Raw genomic sequence first — 21,265 nt, 5'->3', positions numbered from 1 at the left:
TTATTGGAAGAAAGGGAAAGGGTTGCGCCCACGATCCTGTGATCGCTGGGCGCGGGAAGCACGTCGCTCTGAACGCGGAAGTGGAACTTCCTTGGCGAGCAATGGCAGTGTCGGGAACGAAAAAACGGGTCAGTAGCCGGGGCAGGAGAGCAAAAAAGTGGTTGGGGTCCGAAATGAGTCGTAAGCCAGGAAAGGAGAGTAGATGTGGTCGGGGACAAAACAGGTCGAAAGCCGGGACGGAAGAATAGACAAGGTTGAACGGGTTGAAGCCGGGGGACAGACGGGAGCAAAAACAGGTGGGAGTCAGGGTCAAAAAGGCTTACCTAGTGTTAACTGAGGTTCGCAGACAGACTGACAACAAGTGTCAGAAAGGAGTGGGTTTAAATAGCGACAGGGAGCCAATCAGAGTCGAAGACAGTTGGCGCCAAAGGAGCGGGTACAGGTACATCATTTTGGTAGTCATGACAGGTTCACTGTATATTGAAAAAATGAAAGCTATTATACCTTTTCAAATTGCATTATTTTGGTGCATAATGTTTCAATATTATTGATAATATAGCGTTAAAAACAAAAATAATCTACGAGCCGTTTGGGAGCCAAAATAGCTCTTTTCAGTGAGCCGAGTCGAAAGAGCCGCTTCTCTAAAAAGAGACAAAATTCCCATGACTAAGAGGACATTGTCAGAAAGAATTCCCTTTTGAGTACATCGGCACCAGGCAGATTTTAAACTAAAAGACCGCATAAGACTTAAAAAAGACCAAGTGTTTTCTCTTTCATTAGCCAGCCTGTCCCTTTGGGCCTCGAACACACGACGCACAGTACTCGGCCTGCCTCCCTCCACACACACATCCACTAAATCTGTCTCAAGCTCCTTTATCCTCTTTCTGGCACACTGGCCTTCATCTTTCACTCTACTTTCTCATCTTCCTCCCCTTGTCTCGTCCACTTCTCTTTTCATCCTTCCTTGTCTTCCCTTGCTTTACTGTCTCCATCCTCTTTTCCTTTTTATGCAATTTCTAACCAATGGCAGGCTGGAGTGGGCGTGGCTTCACACCAGCAGGGTGGACTATTATTACAGGGTGGAAGAGAGGAGAGAGAGAAGCAGACGGAAGATGCGCTGTGGCGGTAAGAAGCGCGTTTTTTTCCCTGCGTTTTCCTGCGACATAACAGGACTTGACTCTTAATGAAGGCTTGGCATCTCGTAAACTCGGCGAGAGACGAGAGAGGGACTGCAAATTGACTATGGAGGCGGGAATGGGCAGTTGTTGACTTAGTGGTGCGAAATATTAAGAGCAGGTGCCCTGCACTGGCCAGCAAGGAATCGGTCCGGAGCGCAAAGTAAGGAAATATCTCATCCCGTGGATTATTTATCCACTGCGCCATACAAGTAAACTTTATGGACTTTCACCCGATAATTTACTACATTTTAAAAATCGTGCTCTGCACGTGTTGATGACAATGGCTGGATTTGTACAACCACCGTTGATTTTCTACCGGAGGAAAAGCTGCAAGTAAAGGGAAAGAGGAGGACGTTGGACCACCCCCAAAAGAGCGATACAACCAAGCTTGGTCGGTGGCGCTTCGCTGCCGTCTGGTATTTTATTTCTTTCTCCGATTTTCCACCCACCCAGTCAAGAGAGAATCAGGACGCGCACCGGGAGGACTTGCGTTCACCACGGAGGTGAGTGACGCCTTTTGACGCACGCCCTGGTGGAGGTGCGCGTCTTTACGCACCGGAGATGTAAAAGGGTGGGATTTAGGCTGCTGTTTGCCTTGTTGTTTGTATTTATCAGTACCCAAATAAGTAACGGGGTGCTGTTATCCTTATCTTACGTAACTTGGAGTTTATCTGTATCTATATATTTTTTTTACATTTGTTAGTTTGAGCGACGTCATTGTAGTTGGCCAAAAAGCGTTGGACACCCTTGTCAAACTTGTCAATGCTTCATGAAGTGCATTGCAGTTTCACTCATTTTTAGCACTTTATGGCCAGGTGCCTCACTTTTTACAGTCATCCCTGCTTGAACAGTACATTAAATTAGTTTGACGGACAGGGTTGGGTAGGGTTACTTTAACTTGATTACTTTCAATGACTTTTGGATTACTCCAATACCAAATATGCTAACAAAAGACAAACGAAACTAAATATGAATAAAATGACTAAATTTTGTGCAGGCTTGGGGAGTAACGGAATGCATGGAACGGCTAAAATGATGTTGGCAAGCTGTTTGGATTTATTTTCATTTTGTTTCTGTCGCATTTTACGTTAGTTTTGCCGTAGATCAAAGAGATCAAAGCCAGGAGAGAAAGCTTACCACGTGTTGTGAGTCATCATTTTATTCATATTTAGTTTCTTTTGTGTTTTATTAGCATATTTGGTATTGCAGTAATCCAAAAGTAATTGAAAGTAATCAAGTTAAACTAACCCTACCAACCCTGTTGACGGATATACAAGGGACATACAAGGGAATATTTTGAAATTAAAAATCAGTTGATTTTAACTTGCTGGCTTTTTTTATGTGCAAAACACAAACCAGAGTATTACAGTATTAAAAAACAAAATCATGTGCTAGTTTGAAACCGGAAGTGGCAATGTTTTACCATAACAGAACTCTAATGTGATTGTTGGAGCGGTTTATTCACACACAAAAACGTAGTCTGCTTAAAAATAAAGCACTAGTAGAGTGAAATACTAGTCCCAAGTCATTATTTTTTGTTGTAAAATTAATGGATTTTTAAACATTTTAAACGGTAAACATTTTCAATGGCTTGAAACTGGCAGTGTTAAGTTCGACTTGAGTAGACACTCAAAATAAGGAGAGAACGCATTAATGGATCTTAAACTTGCAAAGGGGACCAGGAGAGAGGCTTTAAGATTAAACCAATGTCATCCCATCTTAAAGCTCTTTTCTAGTAAAATAAAAATTATTAGTCTATAATAGCCCCTTTTCAAGCTACTGTAGACCTCTCAAAGCACTTTACAATGTGCTTCACACTTACCTATTTACACACTCACACGGATAGCCAGAGGCAGTCATGCAACGCACCCACCTGCCAATCAGGGGCATTAGGGGTTCAGTGTCTTGCCCAAGGAAACTTTGACATATAACTCGGAAGAACTGGGAATTAAACCTACGACATCTTGGTCCCAAAATGGCTGCTTTATTTTTACAGTGTTTTATGGGGCTGAGTTTTTTTTTTTTTTTTTTTTATAAAATTGAATAGAAAGGACCAGTTCAGTATTTTGACAACCCATTGTTGGTTCTGGTTACTTTGAGTTAACCCGGAAGTAGCCTAGGCGTATTGAGTTCTGCACGAAAAATACGAGGATAAAACCATTTAAATTTGCTAGGTAAATTCTATAAGTTGATTGGATGATGCAGCAACTTGAGTGCCAAACTTTGTTCTGACCAATCAAGGAAACAGACAAAAATGATACCACCATGACACTTGTTTCAATAGGCTGAAGCTATAGTGTTGGGTTGAATTAGTTAATCAATAACTAGACCCTTCACCAATTATCCCATTTTTTGCAATTTATTTTACTTTTTTCTTGGTTTCCCCTTGACTTCAGCTTCTCATTTTTGTCCTTGGAGCGGATCCCAACCCAAATGACAAATTGGCTCTGTGATTGGTCTGTCAGAATAAATGGGCGGGATCCAAGATCCATACAATTGTGGGGCTTGAAATTCCACATATACCTTGAGAAGGTTACCTTTGAGTGCATTGATTATAAAATACATGGCCATTAGCCATTTGGATGGAGAAAAATGAACGTTACTGCAATTTCTGCCCTTTTAACATTTCATTTTGCAAATCAAAAGTATTGTATGCTGTTAAGTAGGAGCCAGATGCATTCTACTCCAGCTGTTGGCGGTGGTGGAGTGCGCACGGAGAATAATCCATTATTTTACATATGAACACTTGTTGGCAGTGGTTGTGTAAGGCTTTGCTGATGTAGGTCTAGCTATCTATCTATCTATCTACCCTGGTCATATCCCTCGAGAGGGGTGACCAACAGCAAGACAAAAACATACAAAAATAAAGAAAATAAAAAAAGGTAAAAAGTAGCAAAGAACAAAAATTTTGGGACCATGGCCAACCCAAATGCCCAAACACCCAAACAAGTTAAGAACCTTGGTACCCAAGCTTTTGTCCCTCCAGATGAAACGGGACACGAGAAAGCGGCCATGTCACTCGGGTCAGGGTGACACAACACACTCTTCTGTTCAACAACAGGGCCCGACAGCTTTCGCTGGTTTACCCCTGCCGCATCATACGGGTGCCCTGCCCGACCCTTAGAACGCGTCTAAACATCCCACTATCCTTTTATAACACATCTCCACTCATTCCTATTACCAACAAGAGCTCTAGCTTCCACTAAATCTAGACCTCTTTCCTGCAGTGTGCTCATAACATCATCCATCTACGTCAATCGCAGCCTTCCTCTTGGTCTCCTTCCATTTACTTCTGCTCTGTAGATACTCTTCAACATTCGCTCTTCATTCATCCTCTCCATGTGTCCAAACCCACCGAGTACTCTCTTATCCACACACTTACTCAGTTCCACTACTACTCTAGTTCTGTCTCTCACAGTTTCATTTCTCAATCCATCCAATCATGTCACTCCTAACATGCTCCTCAAACATGTCATCGCAAAAACATTTGATTTCCTTCTCAAATCTACATTCAGGCTCCAAGTCTCTGCACCATACAACACAGTTGGCACAATCAGACTCTCACACAGTCCCCTTTTAACATCCATACTCATACTCCTGTTGCTCAATGTTGCTGTTGTAGGTCTACATAGATTATTGATTCAAGCATGCTAGAACTTTTGAACCTCCATCAAGCATATGGCTAAATACCATACATTGCTCTATCTGTAAACCTGGATTTTATCACATTTTTTTTAACGTGTTAGTAAGAGGAAAATACAAAAACAAGGCTTGTTGCTATCGGCTTGGTCATGTGGCATTCGCTTGAGCCATCAGGCCTGTCAGTTTCAGTTTACAGGAAGTGGCTCCGGGTAGGACCAAAAAAATCGAATGCATTTTTCTGTTGAATGTATACCTCACCAAGAGAATATTGATGCGGGGTTTTATTTTTAGACCAGCTCCTCGAACATACTGTAAAGCAGTGTTTCTAAACACTGTGCCAGGACAGACTAGTGTGATCTGAGACATTGTTTAGTGTGCTGCAAAATGGCTAATTTCATATTTGCAAAAAAGTATCCCATTGTTTAGTATCATCCATACCAGTAGGTGGCAGAAGACTACTTTTTTCTGCTTTTTAGATAGTAATCATCTCACATGATGTAATACGGGACACCATACTTAATAACTGTTTCATTTGATGAAGTTGTTAAAGGTTGCACTGCAAAAACAAAGATACAAAATAAAATAAATAAAAACATGCTCATTTTAATGATCTTTTCTTATGTTCCTAAAACAAATCTGAAAAAAAGTTTGTTTCCTCCCATAAGCAGATCCATCCATTATCTGCACCAATTATCCTCAGTAGGGTCGCGGGGGTGCTGGAGCCCATCCCAGCTATCTTCGGGCAGTGGTCAGGGGACACCCTGAACTGGTTGCCAGCCAATCGCAGAGCACACAGGGACAGACAATTCGCTCGCTCATTCAAACCGAGGGACAATTTGGACTGGCCATTTAACCTAGCATGTTTTTGGAATGTGGAAAGAAACCAGAGTGCCCTGAGGAAACCTACGCAAGCACGGGGAGAACATGCAAACTCCACACAGGGGAGAACTTGCAAACTCCACACAGGAAGGTTCGATCTCTTGACCTCAGAACCACTGCGCAGCCTTGCTATCCCATAAGCAAATGTTTTTGCTTATTTTAGGTATTATTTTTCAAAAAAAAAATAAGAAAAAAATAGTAAAAATTGAAAACAGGTTATACATATAATAAAATCTCAAATTACAGCAAAAATGTTCAACAATCCAGTTCAACAAAAGTTCTATACATCCATTATCTGTACCGCTCATCCTCAGTAGGGTCCCGGGGGTGCTGGAGCCCATCCCCAGCTATCTTCGGGCAGTGGGCAGGGGACACCCAGAACTGCTTGCCATCCAGTCGCAGGACACACAGAGACAAACAACTCACTCACTCATTCACAATTTGGATTCGCCCAATTAACCTGACATGCATGTTCTTGGAATGTGGGAGGAAACCGGAGTGCACACACACACAGGGAGAACATGCAAACTCCACACGGGGAGGTTGCGGTAGCTGGACTTGAACCCTGAACCTCGTGGGCCTGCGCGCTAACCACCCAGCCACTGTGCCGCCCATCCTGAACTTAATTGTGTTAATTCAGAGAAAATGATAATTTAAAAGTAAGAAATAACAATAAGAAGAAAAATACATAAAAGTCATGCTGGGAACTAATATTTAAACATTTTTAACAGTGTGATTTTATATTTTATTTCTTAGGAAAACTGTTTTCGCTTAATGATTTTTCTGACAAACCGCTTAACGTTAATATTTAATTACATAATGATTTTGTGCCCTGCAACTGGCTGGCAACCAGTTCAGGGTGTCCCCTGCCCACTGCCCGAAAAAAGCTGGGATTGGCTCCAGCACCCCCGCAACCCTACTGAGGATAAGCGGTGCTGATAATGGATGGATGGGTGTACATAATAAAGATGAGTATCACATAATTTACCATAATTGCAGAGATTTTTTCAGCTTTAATTTGGAAAATCGTTAGGTTTGAAAACGAAATATCCTTTACTGCAATCAGTAAACGAATTTGCCTCTAGGTGTTGCTGGTGTTCCCCTATAAATCTTTCTTTCTCTGAATGACGCTCGAATTTAGAAACAAAAATAAATTACGTTATTACCTTAAATTCTTCGAGTTCTGATATGAATTACTAATCCCAAGAAAATGGATTCAATGAACCAGGCCACACAATTTAATAACACAGAAAATTAATGATAGAAAAACAAAAGAAGGTGAAGGCGCCGGAGATTATGGAAGTTTTTCTACCACTTTGTCATGTCCTGCACGGTTGTCATGGCGCCCAGCTGGCCCCGCCCTTTGACACCGGCTGACCTGCATTTCTTGATTACTCCTATGGGTACTTAAACTCGCCTTTTGGAAGTGCCCTTTGCCAGATCGCTGTTTACACTTCTTTGAACCTGTTTATGCTTGTTGTGCTTGTTGGACTTTGTTTCACTTCGGTGTAACACTCCGTGTTAATCCGGCAAATTCTGTTTAATCCTGCCTGTTCTTCGAGTTCTGATATGAATAACTAATCCCAAGAAAATGGATCCAATGAACCAGGATGATTGAAACAGGCCACACAATTTAATAACACAGAAAATTAATGACGTTTTGTGATTGTAAGTGTTGAAGCTTACGAAAAATACCAGAAAAAAACAAACCATAGCAAAGTTTGGAGCCTGTTCTCTACCCAGTGTCCCCTCTTCCAACTCCGATTCATTCTCCGTGTTTTGTTCCAAGCAGCCCATGAATCTTGACATTGGCATAGCAGTTAGCGCTGATCCATACTGATTCCCACTTACAGTATGTCATATTATACGCAACTGTTGATCTATAATAGGTGAGACAATATTATTGTTTTTTTTTTAAACACTTTATAATGACAGCGTTTGTGCGTGCGTCTGTGTGTTTGTGTGATGATTTGTGCTTCTAGTGTTGTTTTATTGATGTGCAGTGTCCTTGAGGGCCTCAAAAAAGCACTTTAAAATAAAATTCATTAGTTTTATTATGAGCAACAGCGGATTCATAAGCAGTACAGCGGTAGCCCTGACTGCAAAACAGCGCCTCTGAAAGCTTTTAGAGGACGGTTACTTTAACTGGCCTCTAAAAGCTTTCAGAGATTCCATCAATCATGCTTGGTGGATTACATTATGTACCATAAATGCGCATTTTAGCCATCCAATATCTATGCAATCATTTGGGTTTACGATGCTAATTTCAAAATAAAAAAAAAAAACAGTGAGTCGTAAGAATCAGAGTGTGCGGCCATGGGTCTTTGATGCTGGTAATGGTCAGGGTTGGGTAGAGTTACTTTAACGGGATTACTTTCAATTACTTTTGGATTACTCCGATACCAAATATGCTAATAAAAGACAAAAGAAACTAAATATGAATAAAATGACTTAATTTTGTGCAGGCTTGGGGAGTAACGGAATGCATGGAACGGCAAAAATGATGTTGGCAAGCTGTTTGGATTGATTTTCATCAAAAAAACAGTTCAGTAGCCGGGACGTGGGAGGAGAAATGGTAGTAGAAATCAGAAAAAGGGTCGGAGCCGGGAAACAGACGGGAACCAGAACAGGAGAGAGTCTGGATCGAAAAGCTTGCCTAGCGTAAGCTCAGGTTTGCAGGCGGACTGACAAAAGGGGACATATAGGAGCGGGTTTGATTAGGGACAGGTAGCCAATCAGCGTCCGAGGCAGTTGGCGCCAAAGGAGCAGGCTGAGGTGCCCGCATCCAGGGTTGGGTAGGGTTACTTTAATTTGATTACTTTCAATTACTTTTGGATTACTCCAATACCAAATATGCTAATAAAAGACAAAAGAAACTAAATATGAATAAAATGACTAAATTTTGTGCAGGCTTGGGGAGTAACGGAATACATGGAACGGCAAAAATGGTGTTGGCAAGCTGTTTGGATTTATTTTCATTTTGTTTCTGTCGCATTTTATGTTAGTTTTGCCGGAGATCAAAGAGATCAAAGCCAGGAGAGAAAGCTTACCACGTGCTGTGAGTCATAATTTTATTAGAGGGATGGTGAAGGAACAAGGTCATTGTCAAATGGATGGTTGGTCGGATGGAATTATTAATGGTGGAGAGATGGAGGGATGGTTGGATGGATGAATTTAGGAATGGATGGGTGGATGGATGGGCAGCACGGCGGCGCAGTAGTTAGCGCTTGTGCGGCACAGTTTATGTCATGGGAACCTGTCGTGGGTTCAAATCCAGCTCCAGACTTCCTGTGCGGAGTTTGTATGTTCTCCCTGTACTTGCGTGGGTTTCCTCCGGGCACTCCGGTTTCCTCCCACGTTCCAAAAACATGCATTTCAGGTGAATTGGCCGGTCCAAATTGTCCCTAGGTGTGAATGAGCGAATGAGTTGTCTGTCCCTGTGTGCCCTGCAATTGGCTGGCAACCAGTTCAGGGTGTCCCCTGCCCACTGCCCAGAGATGGCTGGGATGGGCTCCAGCCCCCCCGCGACCCTAATGAGGATAAGCGGTGTAGCTGATGAGATGAGATGAGATGGGTGGATGGATGAAGTAATTCATGGATGGAATAGCGATGGAGTAATGGAAGAATGGATATAGGTATTGAAGGCCAGATTTAGGGATAGTTTGTGACCAGGTGGAATCATATGTTGCCTGTAGAGGGATGGGTGCCACTTGGCTGCACTTGCCCAAGTCACTGACTTATTCTAGAGTTCAATATTTCATGTTATTAGCATTCCAAGTACAATACACACAGTATATGGAGGTTGAAGTGCAGGAGAATGAAGCATTAAAACGGCCTGTGTGGAATTTAATGCATTAATTCATCTCCCCTGGACAAAGGCCAAAGAACTTGATTTCAACCTTGACTTCCAAGTCAATAAGATAACCAACCCTATATCTCTGGAATAAATTTTAAACCTAAACCTTCTTCCCAGCATGAGAACATTTCTGCAAAGTGGAATGTTAAAACAGGTACTGAAGACATAACTTATATAATAGCGTTTCCTTATGGCAGGTAAATTATTAAATTATTAAATTATTTCAGGTAAGTAAGCTGGTCCCAATCGTCCCTAGGTGTGAATGAGCAAGCGAATTGTCTGTCCCTGTGTGCCCTGCGGCTGGCTGGCAACCAGTCCAGGGTGTCCCCTGCCCACTGCCTGGAAATAGCTGGGATCGGCTCCAGCACCCCCGCGACCCTACTGAGGATAAGCGGTGCAGATAATGGATGGATGTTTTCTTATCTGCTCATATAATTTTCATGATCCCTTTAGTCCTGTTGAATTTCAGTTTGAATTTCTAGTGCTGGGCGATATTGTCCGAAAATAAAATCTCTTTTTTTAATTTCTGTCAGATTGCGATTTTAATCAGTTTTTATACGGTAGTGTAAAATAATTTTGTGCATCAGTTAAGGACCGAAAAATACTCACCGCTTGTGCAGAATAATGCGACTCATAGTTTGGGCCTAACTACCTTGAATATGTCAATTTACAGTGTAGTAACTCATCTCATCTCATCAGCTGCACCGCTTATCCTCAGTAGGGTCGCGGGGGTGCTGGAGCCCATCCCAGCAATCATCGGGCAGTGGGCAGGGGACACCCTGAACTGGTTTCCAGCCAATCGCAGGGCACACGGGGACAGACAACTCACTCGCTCACACCTAGGGACAATTTGGACCGGCCAATTCACCTGAAATGCATGTCTTTGGAATGTGGGAGGAAACCGGAATGCCCGGAGGAAACCCACACAAGCACGGGGAGAACATACAAACTCCGCACAGTAAGGCCGGGAGCTGGATTTGAACCCACGCAGGAGGTTCCCACGACCTCAGAACTGTGCCGCACGATTAATTATCACCAGCTCTCAGTAATTAAAATACAATGATTTCACTTACCCTGTTGATATCACAGTACAGAACATTTTCAAATTGTTTATTTTTAAAATGAATGCATGGTGTTTTGAGTGCACTGCAGGACAGAGGTCTTAATTTAGTGGAAGCTAGAGCTCTTGTTGGTGATCTGAATGAGTGGAGAGGTGTTGTAAAAGGATAGTGGGATGTTTAGACGTGTTCTAACGGATGGGCAGGGCAGCTGTATGATGCGGCAGGGGTAAACCAGCGAAAGTTGTCAGGCCCTGCTGTTGAACAGAAGAGTGTTTGTGTCACCCTGACCCGAGTGGCATGGCCGCTTTCTTGTGTCCCGTTTCAAGTGCCGAGGTGCCTAACTTTGCTTGCACCTTGTTTTGAAATCATGATTTAGGACCAAAATGACAAAATTAAACTCAAAACTCTTAAGTAACTGCGGGAGAGAGACACATTTTTTGTGGTATATTTATATTGATACGGGAAAATGGCTATGGCAATATTATAGTGGCTTCACACAGTGAAATATAATGCGTTCAAAAAATTAGGTTTTGATTGGAGACCGGGTGTGTCAGTTTTGTTGAGTTTCGTCTTAGAATATATGGTGTGTCTCTCTATAAAATAAATAAATAAATTAAAGTATTTTGCAGCTTTTCGGGTCAAAATGGTTTCCGACCCCTGCTACGGGTTTTTAAGTTGACTAGGTTAGTTGCGTTTGCTCATACTGTCATGGTTGGCATGGTGCCCAATTGGCCCTGCTTGTTGGCAGATTGGCTTCCCTACTATTTAAACCCTTTCCTGTCAATCCCCGGTTGTCCGTCTGCTGTGAATCTCTGTTCCTACATGGCAAGCCCTTTTTCGACCCTGACTCACGCCTGTTCCGTTTTTTGCTCCTGTTTATCTCCCGCTACGACCTGTTTTGATCTCGACCACATCTGCTCTCCCGTCCCGAATAACGATCCGTTTTTTATCTCGGCCACGTCTGCTCTCCCGTCCCGGCTTACGACTCGTTTCCGACTCCGACCACATCTTGCTCTCCTAGTCCTGCCTACTGACCCGTTTTTTCCGTTCCATCGCTCGCCACGGGAGATCCGCTTTCGCGTTCGGAGCAACCTGCTTCCCGCGTCCAGCAATCCCCGGATCGCGGGCAAAACCCTTTCCCTTTCTTCTAATAAAACTTGTGAGAAACATTACGCGAGTGGGTCCTGTTTCCGTTCTGGTCCTGACACATACTGTGGCTGGGAAGTATAGGTAAATTTCAGATTCTTAAATGCCTCAGATCTGAATCGATTGATAAATCCGGACCACCAACTGGGGAGAATGGCAGAACTGTCCACAGCTGCTTCCAATTTCCCTCACTTGAGTCTAATCCTCCCTAGCCTTTAACCAACAGCCTCTGATTTCAGAGTCATTGCATAGTTATACCCACAGTAGGATTTTTCTTATTTCTTATTTGGGCATTCTGTTTGTTTGTTACTTTACACCTGGATTTGTTATTAAATCCTTTTTGGAAGAGTCTTTCACCATGTTATAAGACTTCTACTGGGTAGGCATTTACCGTAAATTCCGGACTATAAGCCGCCACTTTTTTCCCAAACGTTCAACCCTGCGGCTTATTCAGTGATGCGACCAATTTATGTAATTTTTCCAACAGCTGCCAGCGGCGCTTGAGTACAAAAGGTAAGGAAGACTGCAACTTCTTAGCTTGTGCTCAAATTAAATTAGCGTAGAAATATTCTCACCATGCAAAATGCAAAAAGAAAGGCACATGACGCAGCTTTCAAGCTAAATGCAATCGAGCAGTCCGATAAAGAAGGAAACAGAGCTACTGCACATATACTTTACTTTGCGAGCGTGTTGCTAGCGTGTTTTTGAATAAGAGAGCGTGGGACGACGTCTATATGACATAGTCTCTTTCCCATACTGGGGAAGACGACTTTGTTGAAGTCAGTTAAAAGGAGGAAGATGAGGACGGTTTTTCTGTGATTACTACAAGTACGATACGTTTTTTTAACAAAGCCGTTTACTGTGTTGCGAGCGTGTTGCCAGTAGCGTTTTGCTACCCTTCACAGGCATGGTTAGGGATGAAAGTTATAATATTATTATTAGAGCTTTGAAAACTCTCTCGGTGTACTGTCTTTCTTTGTAAATATGTGTAACCATGTATAATATGTATTTGCAACTGTAAATTTTTGTAATGTATTTCTTGTCCTTATTCTGATATGTTTTCCATGGGCGAATAGAAAAGAGGGGGCGAAAACAACGGGGGCTGACGGGAAGTGGAGGAAAGGTGAGACGTGTTTGTGGACGCAGTGGACAATAGTGGATCTATATTTTTCCCACCCTTACCTTTGGAAATCCACAATTTTTTTCCTTCGATTATTTTCAACGGGACCCAGACTCTGCAGGTCTGCATCAAACCTTAAGTACCGGTATCATTTACCGTTCGTTTTGCCGGCTGTGGTTTTTGGACTGTGTACTTTATATTCAGTTACAATCGCGGGACTCAAAGTCGGATTTGGGTTAAATTTGTGATTGTGTTACATGTTTTAATGTGGGCACATGCGGCTTATACACAGGTGCGCCTTGTGTAACTACAAAAGCGGTTATCCTCTTGAAATGTGGTGGGTGCGGCTTATAATCAGGTGTGCTCTATCGTCCGGAATTTTGGGTAGTTTGTTGTGGTAGTTCTCGGAACGTTTCAAGTAAATGTTGCAGCTTTCAACCCTGCCTGCCCGGTTTATCGATTCGGCAGAAAAATGCACTTAGCAAACACACACACATACTCAAAATGCTTTCTGTAGTAAATACCTGTTATAGGGTTAACCTCATCCACGATGCAGCGGGTAGTCAAGGTCACAAATGGCATCACGTCAACGAATTAATCCGTTCCTAATGACGGCATACATCACATTTAACATACGGCTCAATTAGAGACTTCATAGAGATTATATTGTCCCAGAACATCCATTAGCTAAGCTCTAATAGTCACTCATTTGATTAAAAGCTCTGAGGGGATTTGTCTATTGACAAGGTGCAATCCAATCATTTAAAGGGAGATTGAGCCATTGTTAATGTCGCGGACTTATTTTGAGGTGAAAATAAGGTTTTATGATTTCAGCTCCAATCAGGCTTCGTAAGGTTTGTTTACATAGGTACACTGATCATCATCGTTAAGTAAATTGCGCAAGTCAATTGTGTGTAAAATTATGCTGAGGAGCTATGGCGTATGTGTGCATGCATGGAGAGTTGCTATGATTGAAGAGAGGTCATGGCTTCTTGCGCTATGAGATGATGGAAGCAGAGTGCAGCCATGCATATATAACATGGCCACTCTTTTGTACTCTTTATGGATTTTCTGAGAAAAAAAAAATAAAATAACGCCATTGAAGGAATTGTAAAGATTCCGAGTATTAAATGTTCTGATGATTTAATTCCTGGAGTTACAATTATGTGCAGTAAGATGGAGGCTGAAATGAATCGCTGAAAAAGGAGGGAGGTCATTATTACCATCAATATCGCCATCTCTTTGTTCTCTAAGTCCATCCTGGTTTGTGAGGTTTGGTTTTTGTTTCTTGTCCTTATTGTATTGTGAGCATTTGTTTCTTGCTCAGATCATTTCGTTGTAGTTTTTGACTATTTGTTTGTTTACTACTTTGTTCCTGGGTTTTGTTTTTGAACCTTTTTTGCAATTACCGTTGAATTAAATTGCAATTGTTGTAGAAAATAAACTTGCATTTGTAGAATAAATTTGCTTACATTTAGAAAGAAATGTAGAAAGACTTGCTTACAGTTGGGAGAAATGTTATTTACATCTTGCGAAGGTCTCGGTGGACGAATTAGTATAAACAATCCTCCTCAAGGGAGGACAAGAGATAACGGCAAAGGGCAAGGTGACATAAACTGGCATAAACTTAAAAACACTTCCAAATAAGGACGGAACCCTGGGCATGTACGCCTTCAGGCGTGAAAAGGGACGGGGCCAAACCGGGTACACGTGCTATGTTGAAAACTATAAAGACACACGCATATCTTTGATTTGCTGAGTCTCTTGTTGAAATTGTGTATCAATAAAAAGAACTCCCTCTTACGTCATTTTGATTCCTGCATTTCTTTGAACACGTACGAGACGATTCAACAAATTGGTCTTATCTTCAACACAATTACCGTAAATTCCGAGCTATAGAGCGCACCCACCACATATTAAGAGGAAAACCGTTTTTTTACGTACACAAGCCGCACCTGTATATAAGCCGCATGCGCCCACATTATAACATGTAACACAATCACAAAATTGGCCCAAACTCGGCTTTGAGTCCCGCGATTGTAACTGAATATGAAGTACACAGTCCAAAAACCACAGCCGGCAAAATGAAGAGAAAATGATACCCGTACTTTTGATGCAGACCTGCAGAGTCCGGGTACCCGTTGAAACTAATCCAAGGAAAAAAAAAGTCTATATTTCCAAAGGTAAGGGTGGGAAGAACATATATCCACTATTGTCCGCCGTGACAACAGGTCTCACTCACCTTTACCCCACTTCCCGTCAGCTCGCGTTTGCTCCGCCCCTCTTTTTTAATTTGCAAAACATATCAGAATAAGTGTCTCAGATAAATACATTACAAAAATATACAGGTGCAAATACATATTATAAATCGGTTACACATATTTACAAAGAAAGACCGTGCCTGTGAAGGGTAGCAAAACGCTACTAGGAACACGCTCGCGTCACATTATACGGGTCTGTTAAAAAAAACATACCGTGCTTGTAGAAACCACGGTAAACCGTCCTCATCTTCCTCCTTATAACTGGCGTCATCAAAGTCGTCTTCTCCAGTATGGGAAAGAGACTTTGTCATATAGTCTTCGTCCCACGCTCCCTTATTCAAAAACACGCTAGCAAACGCTCGCAAAGTGAAGTTTACGCGCAGTAGCTCTGTTTCCTTCTTTATCGGACTGCTCGTTTGCTTTTAGCTTGAAAGCTACGTCATGTGCCTTTCTTTTTGCAATTTGCATGATGAGGATATGTCTACGCTAATTTAATTTGTGCACAAGCTAAGAAGTTGCAGTCTTCCTCGGCGCATATATTCCATCGGTCTAAATCTTACCTTTTGTACTCGAGCGCCGCTGGCGGCTGTTAGAAAAATGACATAAATTGGCCGCATCACTGAATAAGCCGCAGGGTTGAAGGTTTGGGAAAAAAGTAGCGGCTTATAGTCCGGAATTTATGGTAAATTGATTGTTTTGTTGGTTATTCTTTTGAGCTCTTTGTTTTCTAATAAAGCTTTGTGTTCCTAAAAAAGCTTCTCAGATTTCCAGTTTGTTTTTTTCAACAATTATGAAACAGACATCTTGTGATTGTCTCTTTTACATTAGCAAACCAATGTTGCTTGTTTCCCAACCAAGGATGCAGTGGCAGGCCATGCATTCCACACTTAGGCCTTAATTGGTCAGAACCAATCCAATCATCATTAACTATTTTATGGCTATAAAAAATGTACTTCAGCCACAGCTGCAACACGTGGAAAAATAATCATTAATACCCTCATGAAATTGTAATATAACATAAGAATAAAGCCACATTTTATTCACCAAAATATTTTTTATCAGTGTGCAAAATCCATCTTCCTTTCTTTACTCAAGACTATTTCAATCACTCTGTCGTATTGTCATTCCTTGTGTTTCAGTTTTATCAATAATTTATTTTCTATTGCCATCGAAGCTAACGGTTAGAGTCGAGCCTGTCGTGTCGTATTTCTCTTTTTATACAATACAGGGCTGAAAGTGGTGGACACCGGTATTGTTTTCTTCATGTTTTAATTGTGATTCTTCAGTCAGAAGTGTTGGCGCAGACACTCAATGTCTCGCTGAGTGTTTAATTCCCAGGAGCAGACTGAGTGTTTGGACAAAGAAAACATAAGCTGAATAAAGCATTTCAGTTAAAGACTTGTTACAAAGTTACAGGACAAAATAAAAGAGTATTCTCTGGGCTGACTAGGAGAAGGTTTACCCGATAAAAGGCATCGAAAAATGGGTCTCCCCCTCTCTTATAGAAAAAAAAAATGAAGCTTAACTAAGATGGAACACTCATGCTGGAGAGTCACAACATACTAGGGCTGCACGATTGATCTAATCGACATTAAGATTTGAGATTGTGTAATCACATAACACTGCATTTTTTTTTAGATGCTTAGAAGTTTCCTGTAGCATCGCCTCTCCAAGGCCTGGATTTTCCTTTTCAGTTTTGCTGTGAGAGAGTTAAAGGTTAAGTACTAACAGAAAATTAACACAGGAAATCCACTTTCCTTTTAAAATCGAAATTTGCATCGAAATTGTAATAATGGTCTGGTAAATCACAATTAGTTTTTTTCCTAAATCATGCAGCCCTACAACATACTCAGTGACACATTTTAATTATCTAACAAAAGTAATAATACTACTACAAAGACTCAAAAAGATCGAACTGCACCATTATCTTCTCATTCTTACCCTTGCCTCTCTCGAGTTTTTTTGGGAGTACCGTTAGCAGCAAGATGGCAGACAGTTGTGTCAGTTCAGTTGACTTGTCAGTTGACTTGACTTGAGTCAGCGGACCAGCGTTTGACCTGAAGCATGTGAACGCCTGCATGGACCAGCTGGCAGAGATGGGAAGCTGCATAGACTTTCTGGACTAGTTTACAGGCTGGGGGCGTCGCTGCTGTCATGCACTTTCCGGACAAATTTTCAACATGTTACCTAGTGTTTACCATGTTTGTGTACTGTAATGGTCATCCTGAAAGGGGGATACCACTTGTGAGGTCCCTTCTCAAGGTTTCTCTTTTTCCTCACGCTGAGGTTTTGAGTTGTTCCTTGCCCGCATGTTGGTTTAAGATCGGGTGATTGTGTCATTGTAATCCTCTGCAGTCCTTTGAGACATTTTTGTGATTAAGGGATGTATAAATAAATTTGACTTGACTTGACTTGAGTTCAAAATAAATACATTTATTGACCGACACGTTTTATTTCTAGTCACCTTTGTATTATAGTTAACATACAGTGGAACCTCGGTTTTTGAACGCCTCTCAGTTCGAACAAATCGGTTCTCGACCAAAAATTTTGAGAAATTCTTGCTTCGCTTTTCGTTCAAAATATCGGAGTTCGAACGCCGGTACGCTAGGGGCGATGATGAGCGGCGTACGAGTGTAGATTGCCCCCACCCCTCGTGAAGAACTGTTGTCACGTGAGCGCGCACTCCTTTTTGCTTTCGTTTTTAATATCGGTGAACGGAGTGTTTTAACCCTTAATTATGCCTCGGAAGAAGGTCGGTGCAAGCAGCAAAGTTGCTACAGGTGAAAAAAGAGGAGTAGTGCGTACAACTATTGCATTTAGGAAAGAAATAATAGCAAAATATGAAGAACATGTGCGAGTTTCCCTTCTTTCGAGGGAATAGAGCATGGCCTCTGCAGACCACCACAAAAGTAAGAAATCCTATTCATAAATATTTTCTTTATCCTTTAACCGCTCACCACTTGTTGTGGAGACCCGGGTGCTAAATGACGTGTAAACGACCTGATTTTTTTATTTTTACACGTTCATGTTAGCGTAATCTTTCGTACGGAAGATTACGCTAACGCGAACGTACGATTAGCCTGAGTTAGCTTCATGTTTACTTTCGTGGTAAACATATAGGGTGTTGGAACGGATTAAAACAATTTTACATTACTTTTAATGGGAAAAAACTGCTTCGGTGATCGTACAAATCGGTTTTCGTACAAAGCAATGGAACGGATTATGGTCGAGAACCGAGGTTCCACTGTATTTTGTTTATTACTCCAATCAATACTGTTTTTTTAACGAATTAAGTTTTTCTTCCCCCTATGAAACACTCAATAGTACACAATTTCCATTTAAATAACCCACTTGAGTGAAACAGCTGTGTGTCTGATGAGAGAAATGAGTTTTTCATGTGTTTCCATGTATTTGCCCTTTTCTGTGCACATGTGTTTCACGCATGCATACTCACAAGCTAAATGGAGTGTGATTCCATTCATAGACCATCACGATGGCCAAATCACCATTAAATGTCTTACTTAAATATAAGCAGCAGAGGCGGCGGAATGGCTCGCTCGCCTCGGTCCGAGAGAATGTGCGTGCTGGGAAAATTGATTCTTTGTACTCAGCGACGTCTGCGGGGATCAAAAAGGAGACAAGCGGACTACCGTTGTGAACCCGTGTCCTCGGAGAGGTTAAGAACTTGTTCAATCATCGGGAACAGCGGGATCTTGGTCGCTTGTGCCGCTGTTTTCTTAATTGGTCACTGGGAGAGACGGTGGTAGGTAAAATGAATGGTCAGGGCCAATGTTCCCTGTGATTTTCCACGGGTCTGAGCGTTCACACAAAGTCGGTGAGCAGCGCTTGAAACAACAGAGAGCAACCATAATCCCAAGTGTGGCAAGATGATTATTTATCAAACATGTCCAAAACTGAACTGAATTGACTCATGTACTATTGCAAAGGTTGTACGGCCTACAAACGTCGTTTGTTCTTACAATTCTTTCACAAGATATCCATTTCTTTTTTTCTCCTGATATCTTTGGCGCATAATATTAACATTTTTGGAGGCTTATTTAGTCGGTTGCAAGATACAGAACTATACTCAATTGCATTTTTAAGTGGAAGTACAATGTTGGCAACAAGATTCACTTGATATACTTAGATGTCAGGGAGGACCAGAACAGAGCAGGAGACCCCAGAGCGTTCGTTACAAGTCTTTTATTTGGGGAAGCGTAAGGGTTAGCGGGAGACGCGATGACCGTCGAACGTCAGCAGCAGCAACGCCGTGAAGACCACTTCGGAAGACGTAGCCAATCGTAGCGTGGGACGGAGGCAGGTCGAGTTTACCAGGACTGGAGAGAAGATCGTAGCGTGGGACGGAAGCAAGTCGAGTTTACCGGGAATGAAGAGAAGATCGTAGCGTGGGACGGAAGCAGGTCGGATCGGAGGCAGGCAGGCAGAATCAGGTAAACAAGAAGGCACATGTAATCGGGAGAGTCATACGGGGTACAGAAGTAATCCTCAGACAACCAGGTCTCGGCGTAGCGTGCTTAAAAAGGGAACATAAACCAATCACGAAGCGCATTCCCGCGCGTCAGATGATTACCCCAGGTGGCTCCACTTGGGTAATCATGACACTTAGAAATTAGTTGAATGCAACACAAACTTTGTCTTCTTTTTTCCGTGTTTTTTTTTTTTTTACTTTTTTTAAAATTCCTTTTAAAAAAGTATGATTGTGTGTATTTTTTTCGAGCTGTTACTTTTTTCTTTTTGTTCTCTATTTACTTTTTTCCAACATTTCTATCTTTTCTTTTTTTCTGGCTTTTTTTCTCATTTTGTCCTTCTTTTTTTCCTCTTCCTTTTGTTTCTTTTTTTTGTCAGCTTTTTACTACTTTTTATTTTTTTTATTTTTTTTTGTTTGTTCTTTCCCCCCCCTTCTTTTAAGTAATTTTGTGCATAATTTTACATAATATTTCATGTTGGGATTAAAGAAGCAAAAACAACCTGAAGAGCCGTTTAGGACCCGAAAGAGCCGGTTCCTTTTAGTGAGCCGTGCCGAAGAGGCCGGTTCTCGACAAACTCTACTAACTTTACTCAACTTTGTTCTACTTCGACTCGACTTCAAAATACCGCATTTAGGACACAACGTCAGGGGGACCCGTGTATTTTCACCTTCATGCACTGTAACTTTGACTTAAGTCGCTTCTTAATGAGTAATTTTGAGCCCTCATTTTTGTGCGCTGGCTAGATTTTCCTGTGTGCAGAGAATGTGCGAGCAGTGCGCAATTGCGCAGCTTAGAGGGAACACTGGGCTGCACGGGGCATCAGAGAGCTCAGAGTGGGCAGCGTTTTTCAAGTAGATAAAACGATGGTAAGTTGTAGAAGGTCTGCTGATTAAACTGGAGTTTGGGTTCATTATTCTGCGTGGAAATTACAGCATGACTAAATGCTACATGTAGCAACTAGTATTGACTTAGCTTAGGACTTTTTGCACTGATAATGTGGCTTGCAACTTTTAATAAAATAGACCAGGCCGTCAAATACATTTTAGCTCAGGGACCACACAGGAGTAAAAAACAATCTCGCCAGAGTAGCTGATTAAAGAGAAAGAAAGAGAGGGACAAATCGAGAGGGAGAAAGTGAGAGAGAGACACATAGAGCAAGAGAAAGAAAGAACAATGGAGGGGCAAGGAAGAGCACAAGAAAGCGAGGAAAAAAGTAAAAGAAAGAGATAAAGTGAGGAAATGGGAGGAAAAAAGGGATAGAGAACAAATGCGAGAGCTAAAGTGAGAAAAAGAGAGGAAGAGAGAGAATAAGGATTAGAGGGAGAGAAGAGAAAAAGAGACTGAGATAGATCGATAACAAAGAGGGGGGAAAGTGACAAAAATGGAAGGGATGGAGACAGCAGGATGAGAGAAAAGAAAGAAACAGAGAGAGAAAGAACAAGAAAGAGGGATAGAAAAAAAGATAAAGAAAGAAAAGATAGATGAAATATAGTGAGTGAGAAAAAGGAAGAGAGAGAGATGAATCGAGGAAAATGGAGAAAAATGCACCTGAAATGCTCTCAAACATAAGTAAAAGGAAACATATGTCAAAAACATACTTGTGAAAGGCTTTCAGAAACACTGGTCAAAGGT

General features: G+C 41.7%; 1 protein-coding gene across 1 annotated transcript in view; it reads left to right on the top strand.

Annotated features, from left to right (window-relative positions):
* The first annotated feature begins 1,102 nt into the window (after positions 1–1,102).
* The window catches only part of brinp2 (BMP/retinoic acid inducible neural specific 2), a 288,092-nt gene continuing 267,929 nt past the window's right edge, over positions 1,103–21,265 (top strand). Inside the window, exon 1 of the mRNA XM_088349920.1 lies at positions 1,103–1,681. The gene's annotated coding sequence lies outside the window, so the exon portion shown is untranslated. The remainder of the gene's footprint in view (positions 1,682–21,265) is intronic.

This window comes from Urocampus carinirostris, chromosome 1 (assembly GCF_059441175.1).
Source record: "Urocampus carinirostris isolate Australia breed hairy pipefish chromosome 1, RoL_Ucar_1.0, whole genome shotgun sequence".
NCBI classification, from domain to species: Eukaryota; Metazoa; Chordata; class Actinopteri; order Syngnathiformes; family Syngnathidae; genus Urocampus; species Urocampus carinirostris.
Note: the sequence above shows the minus strand (reverse complement) of the source record. Positions and strands in the feature narration are given on the sequence as shown.